We start from the raw sequence: 9,161 nt of genomic DNA, 5'->3' as shown, positions 1-9,161 counted from the left end.
TTAGCAATTGAGGAAGAAAGGAAAGGTCAGACGTGCGCTTGAGTTTGGTGAATTAACCAGTGACAACTTTTGCCTGAATATTCTGCTATGAACTCAGAAATGAGAGAAAACAGACAGATAGACAGACAGACACACACACACACACACACAGAGTGGGGAGACAAAGTCACACACAACCACAGAAGGTAGAGGGAGGAAAAGAAGAAAAGAGGGAGGGAAGAAAGGAGGAGAGATGGAAGAAGGGAGAAAGGAAGGGAAGGATAAGTAAGAGGAGAAGGGAGGAGGAAAGAAGGAAGGAGGGAGGGAGGGAAAAGACAAGAACCAAGACCGTTGTTGTTGGGATCATAGAGTTCAGAAGGAAATGTCTCTTCATTCACAGCAGGCTGATTTCACTGAGATGGTAACAGTCAATGGGATGGGCAGGCACCTTCTTGCATGGGCTTGGACCTCGACTATATAGAAGGTCAGAGGCTTTGGGAGCCTCCATCACACCAGCTTCTTCCTGTTTTCTCCTTCCTTACTCTACAAGAAGAAAGCATTCACACCCCACCCACAAGTATGCAAACCCACAATTGAGTTTCCAGGCAGACAGCAGCCCTGCTGAGTCCCCCACCATTCAGGGCAAAGCATATGGGAGCTCTTTCAGGATCCAGGCATGCTACAATCAAGCCACTCCATGCACAGGTCTCTAATAGTACAGCAATCAGTGCTAATCATCCATCCCGTTTATGTACGGGAGGGCCTAATAGGATTCATGCCTCTGTGGTGAATACATTTTCCTTTAAAGGACGACACACAAGCATACATTACCTGTTTAATTAAAAACAAAATTCTCCAGCCAACAATTTGCTCCCTCCCTTGGGCACGCACTACATACATTATGATGCTTTCCCTAAGTCAACAGATTACATATTCTCCAATGAGTTTGTCATTGTATACAGCTGTGCATGGTTTAGGCAGATAAACATTTGGGCCTGGTTTCTCTTTGGGTGAGAATTGCTTTGTTGCAAACACAAGGCAGAAAGTTCATGTATTACTGACTGCTGTGCACTGCCCTTCATGAATACAAGTTGCTTGCTGAGTGACATTATTCCCATGGAGACGTGAACAGACCTCTACTCACCACAGACAGGGGACCAATGGCAGACCAAAGTAAAGCTATCAACAGAGTCCAACTTGACAAACCAACGAGTTTATTTGGGTTACTTAGAGGAGTGTGGTGTGGGGTTAGTTACAGGATCAGAATGACTCAATCACAGCTGGATCACCAACCCCCCCTCCCCCAGGCTCGGTGAGTGCTTAGGAAAGCTGCATCACTGGGGCTCAGTGCATGACTTCCAGGAAGCTTGACAGACTGAAGAAAGGTCTATCCCAGGTGGTTCAGTTGTCTCTGTCGTCTAGGCAGCTTGTTTTGAGTGTGTCTGCCTTAGTCAGGGTTTCTATTTTTGTGACGACATGCCATGACCACATCAACTCTTATAAAGGAAAACATGTAATTGAGGCAGTGGCTCGTTTACATTCAGACAATTAGTCTCTTGTCATGGTGGAGTGCATGCTAGCATGCAGACAGGCTTGGTACTACTGCATCTTGATATGCAGGAAACAGGAAGTAGACTGAGACACTGGGTGGTATCTTGAGCACAGGAAACCTCAAAACTGGCCCCCCACAGTGATACACTTCCTCCAACAAGGTCATACCTACTCCAACAAAGCCACACCTCCCAATAATGCCACTCCCTATGAGCTTATAGGATCCATTTTCTTTCAGAATATCACAGTTTTTCAAAGGTCCTGACTGTTTATAAAAGTTTGGGGGTGGAATGATCTAATACATCTGGTATGTTTTGGGGGCTTCCTGAATCTCTTGAATTGTATTTCCCATTATTAATGAGCTCTCTGCAGAAAGAACATCAACTCATAGGAAATTGCTGTATAGCAGAGCTAAAGATATCCAGGAGCAGAGAACTCACCCTTAATTCTTGCTTTCTGCTGACAGATTGGTGCCAAGCCAACTCCTAAAGTGCATGCAAAAGTGTGGGAAAGCCACAGTGCACAGTGGTGAGGTATCTTGTGACATGTGAACATCAGTGTTTGTGGCCTGCAATTGCTAATTGCTACTAAGATATTGGTTATTTTAAATACTAAACAAATCTAATAACCTGGACCTTCATGGATGCTTCATAATAGTAACATATATCCAACAAATATTTCTCATTACTACTCATGTGAAATAGGTGCTCAGGTTTGGCGGGATGGCATAGTCCTGTAATCTTGGTACTGAGAAGGCAGAAGCAGAAGGATTACTGTGAGTTTGAGGACAGCCTGGTTTGTATGTACTCCAGGCTATCCAGGATTATATATTAAGATGTGGTCTTGAAACAAGACAAAACAAGAGCAGCTCAGTTGGTAAAGTACTTTTCTTGGAAATGTGAGGGCCTGGGTTTAATCCTTCAGAACCTGTTTATGACAAAGTGAACATGGTGACATTCATGGATAACCCCAGAGCTGGGGAGGGAGAGATAGACAGGTCCCTTGGACTCACTGGCAAGTCACCGTATCCTCAAAATCAGAAGAAATCCCACAGAGGGAATGAAAGGAAAGAAAGCACAGCAATGAAGAATGCTTGTCACGTCAAGCCTGTGTTCGTGAGATGAGGAGGTGGACCCAGTGACTGCAGAGAACTGAAGCAGTATTTCAAGTGATATACGCATGCTCCTCCTTGACAGCTCTTTCCAACTCCCCATCACTGTATTTTATGTTATTATGCTTTTAATTAGACAATACATGCTTGCTTACAGCTATCTGCTACTTATCCAGGTTAACATCACAAGTAGTTTTCACCCCTTGCCTCAGACTGTTCTATGCTTAAAATGGAACCTTACATATTATATGTCATATCTGAGAAAACTTGTTCAGATTATTTGTTACACTGGTGTGATCACGATAGTCAGGCCTGAAGGTTAAAGGTTCCAGGAGCTGGCTTAAAGGAACCCTTTGAGGAAGTAGAAATGTCTACACCAACACAGTAAGACACTAATATCACTGCCTGCTCAGTTTGCTGCGTTGACTGCTTGATGGAAAACTTGCCCACCACCATTTAACAATGCTTGGCAGAGTATTTGGAAAGGGTTGAATGCATGGGTAGACTCCATTGACTATGGCACAGGTTGGAACAGTAGAAACACAATTGACAAGTTGTATGAAATGAGAGTAACAAATACGCAAGTAGTGAGATTGGTAGCTGCTACCAAAGGAGCTTCCAGGACATCGTTGACTTTTGTTATTTCCGCACCATCAGTGGAATATGGACCAGAAGTAGAAGGGCATGTATATGTGTGTCAGTGTGTGCATGTATGTGTGTAACCAGGAGTCAACTTCAGGTGTCATCCCTCAGGTTCTGCTTGTCCCCTTTGAGACTGGTTCTCTCATTGGTCCTGTACTCACCAGGTAGGTTAGGTGAACAGTAGAGATCTGCCTATCTTTGTTCCCCCAGTGCTTTTTTTGTGTGCATTCTGGGGATCAAACTCAGGACGTTGTGTTCATACATCAAATACTCTACCCACTGAGCCATCTTCCCATCTAGGACACAGAATTATTGAAAGCCTCCATCTTGGCCACATCTCAGCGCAGCCTGAGATCTATATGAATTGCTGATCAGGATAGAAATCTAATGTTATAGTTCTTGTTTCTGCACCTGTGTTGAGAACTGGGTTGTGCATCATGGCCAAAGATCACTTGTAATATCTTAAGAGTTGTGAGACTTGTTTGAACTTACTGAGCATGCTTTGTGGGCTTGAAAGTGTCCCATATACTTTATGCTTTGTTTATCATGAAATCCCCTGCCCCCAATCCTTGGATACTAAGAGATAGATGTTCAGTCATTTTCCCAAGTCATCAAGCTGGCAAAGAGTGGCACCTTCATTAGAATCCATATTGGAATAGCTCCAAATCCATCACCCACCAGATAGCGACCATGTCACTCCTCTTTCCTTGAATAGCATTACCTTCTTCTAACAGACTAGGAATTCACAAGCCCGGTTCTCCTGAGAGTTTTTCCTCTTTTTTGTTAACTGCTGTGTCCTTTTGTTATGTTATCAATACCCACAACTTCATCCTTAACAATTTCATGCTTCTCATACTTGAAGCTTGTGCATGAATGCTTGTCTGCATATGTGAATATGTAACATATATGTACCTGACATCTGCAGAGACCAGAAAGTGGCACTGAATCCCTTAGAACTGAAAACTTCAGATAGTTGTGAGCTGTCATGTTGGTGCTGACAACCCAAAAGAAGTCACCTTTAAGATCCACAAGTGTTCTTAACCACCACGCAATGTCCCCAGCTCTCATTTCTAGTGTGTTGGAACAAGCATGAAGGGAGGAAGAAGACTATTGCAGAAAAGCGCAAATGGAGTTCACCATTGAGAAGTACAGCTGCTGGGTTCTGTTCTTGGGAGAAAGTAAAAGAATTAAGTGTCAAAACCATTTGTAGTACTGATGCTGTTTTAGTTAGGATTTCTATTGCTGTTATGAAATGCCATGACCAAAAAGCAAGTTGGGAAGGAAAGTATTTATTTGGCTTATACTTCCACGTTGCTGTTCATCACTGAAGGAAGTCAGGACAGGAACTCAAATAGGAAAGGAACCTGGAGGTTGGAGCTATTGCAGAGGCCATGGAGGAGTGTTGCTTACTGGCTTGCTTCCCCTGGCTTGCTCAGCCTGCTTTCTTATAGAACCCAAGACCAGCAGTCCAGGGATGGAACCACCCACTCTGCGCTGGGCCCTCCCACATTGATCGCTAATTGAGAAAATGCCTTACAAATAGATCTTAAGGAGGCATTTCCCCAACTGAGGCTCCATCCTCTCTGATGACTCTAGCCTGTGTCAAGCTGACATATGATTAGCTAGTAGAGATGCCAAATGCTGTGTAATAAGATCATTAAGAGGTCAGGGGATTTATCAGAAACAATGAGAAAATGTAATCTACCACTGTTGGATATGTAGGACTGACTATGTTGGATACATAGGACTAAGAAAAGGTCTTTCTATAAACTTGATAGTGTTAGTAACTTTTTAAAAAAGATTGCTTTATTTTTAATTATGTATGTGTGTATACATGTGCATGTGACTGTGTGCATGTGCACATGAATGTAGGTACTTGCAGAGGCCAGAAGAGGGAGCCAGATCCCTTGGAGTTGGAACATTGGGTGGTTGTAAGCTGCCTGTTATGAGTTCTGGGAACTAGACTCAGAGCCTGTGCAAGTGCTCTTAACTGTTGAACATCTCTCTAGCCCCAAGAAGCTTTTTTTTTGATACCTGCTGTTTATGGGCACTCAAATCCACAAATGTATGGGTCTGAGTTACTTTCTTTTCTTTTTTTTTTTTTTTTTTTTTTTTTTTTTTTTTTTTTTTTAGGACAGAGTCATGTTTCATAAGCTTTCTTCACATAGCTTGAAATTGCCCTACGGTTTAGGGAGATAGCGCAACAGATAAAATACTTGCTGTGAAAGCATAAGAACCCAAGCTTATTCCTCAGATCCTTCCCCCACAAATAACCAGGCAGGGCAGTGTGTGTTTCTAATCTCAGGACTGGGAAAGAGAAGACAGGGAGAACCCCATAGTTCACTGGCCAGCCAGCCTAGAGAAAATAGCAAGTCCCAGGTCTCAGCGAGAGACCCTGCCTCAAGAAAACAAGATGGGCAGATGCTGAGGGATGAAATCTGAGGTAATTCAATGAATGCGCACACACACATATACACAGAGATTCATGCATGTCTACCCACACATATGCACCTATGTACATAAACATGCGTACATACAAACAAAGAAACAACAAACATGGCTTCCTTTGGATCTTACAAGAAAGGTAAGCTGTATCTTTATGATATTTGCTCTGTAGTTTTCAGTACAACTTGTTTCCCAGCTCAGGGATTCAGCCCTTGTCAAACTGACTAAGTATTATATAATGAAATCTCATACACATGCATGCGCACTACACACACATATACACAGAGTTGAATATTAAGCACTACATTTATTCTTGAGGACATTGGACATTCATATCTCTCTAGATTGTACTTACCAAAATGACCCAATATTATACAATGAACTATCTTCCCCCACAAGTACACCTGCAGATACCAGCACACACACACACACACACACACACACACACACACACACACATCCACCACAGATACACATTAGGTTTTTAATAAATGCCTCACTGACTTACCTGAATGAAAGCAAGACCAATTCCCATCCTGAGACTCCCTCAGAGGAAAATGAGAATGTTGCACACAGGAGCAGCAGGGCATCAAAGGGCTGTTTGACATTTTCAAAGCTGATTTCAGATGCTCAGAGGAATCTGCTAGTACATTACTTTTCTGCCTCAGTAGTCTGGGATATATTCACAGCATGTAACATTCTGCAGAGCTCTGCCAGCAAGGGGAGGGCAGCTACTGGAGGGAGGAAGGTAGAAATTCCAGGGGAAGTTTGGCGGAAGGGAAGTGTGGCAACACAGAATCCCTTGTTTCAAGTCAGATCCCTGGATACAGGTAAGGGGCAATGATAAGAAGGCATTGATCCAAATAGACCAAAGACAAAATGCATAGATCAGAGAGCAGAACAAACCATCACCCTGACCACAGAAAAGAATAATGTAGAAAACGGGACGTTCATTGCCTTTTCTTTCTTTTCCTTTTCCCCTTTATTTCATCCTTCCTTCTTTCCTTCCTTCCCTTCTCTTCTCTCCCACCTGCTCTCATGCAAACAGAGTTTCATATACTTCAGACTAGCCCCAAACTGACTATATGGCCAAAGATGATCTTGAAACCCAGAACTCTGTATACTCATGCCTTCACTTTCCAAGTGCTGGGCTTCTGAACATGTGTGCCACTATGCCTGCTTTAGACCATGCTGGATTTAGAAGGCAAGGCTCTACTACCTAAGTTATAGCCTCAGCTCAGTAAAAACCTGAGGTCTCACATCAATTAACCCACAATCTAGAGAGAGATAAATGTTTGTAAGAATAAATAAGATATGAGCATTTGTTTCTCTGAGTATATGTTTACTTGATCAAATAAAAATATGTAGGATATTTTTGCTAAGGATCATTAGCAAATTGTTGGAATTTGTTTTTGCAGGCTAGTAGGCAAGGGGGACATCCTACATGGTGGAAGTTGTCTTAGTTTCTGTTGTGTTAAAATGCTTTGACAAAAGCAACTTATGATATTATTTAAAATAAAAGAGTTTATTTTAGCTCACACTTCCTGGTTACAGTCCATTATAGCACAGAAGTCAAGGCAGGAACTTGAGCAGCTCGTTGTATTACAACTACTTGCTTGCTTGTGGTCAGCTCAATCATCCTTAACGACAGTTCAGGCTCCATGCCTAGGGAATGAGGCTGCCCTCAGTGGGCTGGGTCTTCCAGCATTTGTTGACTTAAGATAATCCCCTACAAGCCTGCCCATAGCTCAACCAAATGTTTACAATCCCTCATTTGAGACTTCCTTCCCAGGTGATTCTAGGTTGTGTTGATCACTCAGTTAAAGCTACCAAACAATGATACAGATACAAGGAAGTCTATGCCTGCTAACAGGTTTTCCACAGGAATCCCATTGGCTGTGAAAGCTTCCCACACAGTGCTGGTTATATGAGGAAGCAGAAGCCTTGGCTGGAACTCTACTAAGACCCATGTGCCCCATCTCTTCTCAGGAGCAAAAGCGTAATTTTGCATTAAGGTAGAATAAGAAAAGCTAAAGGTCACAGGCACTGGAGTCAACGCAATATCTACTGGAGACAGAGAACAGGAAGGGTGAAAATAAACGAATACTTAGAGGGAGGAATAAATGCTAGGCCACACCCCTGCGACTTGGATTAATCAGAAGGAGAAAATAGTGTCTGGTGACACCTCCTCATACTAGCAAGCGACTGTGTGACGTTTTTCCTGTGGAGAAATTACACACACACACACACACACACACACACACACACTTCACACTTGATTTATGTTTAACGTAGAACCAGGAACAATTTTTAAGGAAAGAATACACTTCTACAACCCAGAGGGAAGAAATGGACCCAAACATGGTAGAGGTGGAAAGGGTCAGCAGGGGTTTAAAAAGTATTGCACATTTTTTTTGACATTTCCACGCATGGTTATATAGCTTTTTGATATCTGTCTCTCATTCCCCCCTCTTGCTCTCTCTTTCTCTCAAATCCTTCTTCTTTCCAATAAACCCCTTCCTAATTTCATGTCTTTAAACTTTATTACCCACGGAGTTCAATTGGGATTACTTATAGGAGCACAGGGGTGTGGTTGTTTACCACAGCAAGGGCAACTTATCAATGGCTACATCACTGAACAGATGACTTCAGACTCTCTCTTTCCCAGCAACCAAAACCAAGAGCTCCCTAGGAGTGGGCATAGCCAGAGAGCTCTTCCTTCCTTCATGCTTATGTCGGTAATAATGAGACTAACAGGGCACAAAGTCTTCCTGAAAGCAGAGCTTCCCAGGCCTAGTCTACCATACGTGGTCTAGCTTTGGTATGGCTTTCTGCTCCTTTGTCTTCTTGCAAATACTGCTTAATCTGCACCACCAAGTTCAGTGGATTAAGACATGCCTGTAGAGACTTCTTTCATGAAGAAGTCTGCCTCCAAGGAGAGTCACGCATCGCTCTAGTTCTCCACTCCCCAGGTGCCCTCTGTGGAAGCAGCACCCGTTGCTTCCACGATCCGTGCTATTCTTTTCATTTCGTTTCTATTGCTTTAATAAAATACCCTGACACAGAGCAATTTAGGGGGAGAATAGGTTTATTTAAACTCACAATTCCTGATTACAGTGCACCGTTGTGGGGAAGTGAAGAGAGGAATAGCACATCCCATCCCATCTACATGCATGAGCAAAGAAAAAAATGAATGCATGTGTGTCTACTGCTCAGCTAGTAGGTCCGTCACTGCTTAGGGCGCATGGGGTATCTTTGTTCTGCTGAAGATACCTTATCTTCATTTGTATTAATTAATTAAATTTGATGAGTATTTATATGTGGTATATCTCTCACATATGTATAAAAGCACATCCCCGTATTCACATATAAGGAGGCTGGAGGAGCACATTGAGTGTCCTGCTCTGACACTCTCTTATAGACTCCCTTGCTA

Source organism: Microtus oregoni, unplaced genomic scaffold, assembly GCF_018167655.1.
Source record: "Microtus oregoni isolate MIOR12 unplaced genomic scaffold, Mior012 000003F_ref0000135, whole genome shotgun sequence".
Classification (NCBI taxonomy): Eukaryota; Metazoa; Chordata; class Mammalia; order Rodentia; family Cricetidae; genus Microtus; species Microtus oregoni.
This window is presented reverse-complemented; position numbering follows the sequence as displayed.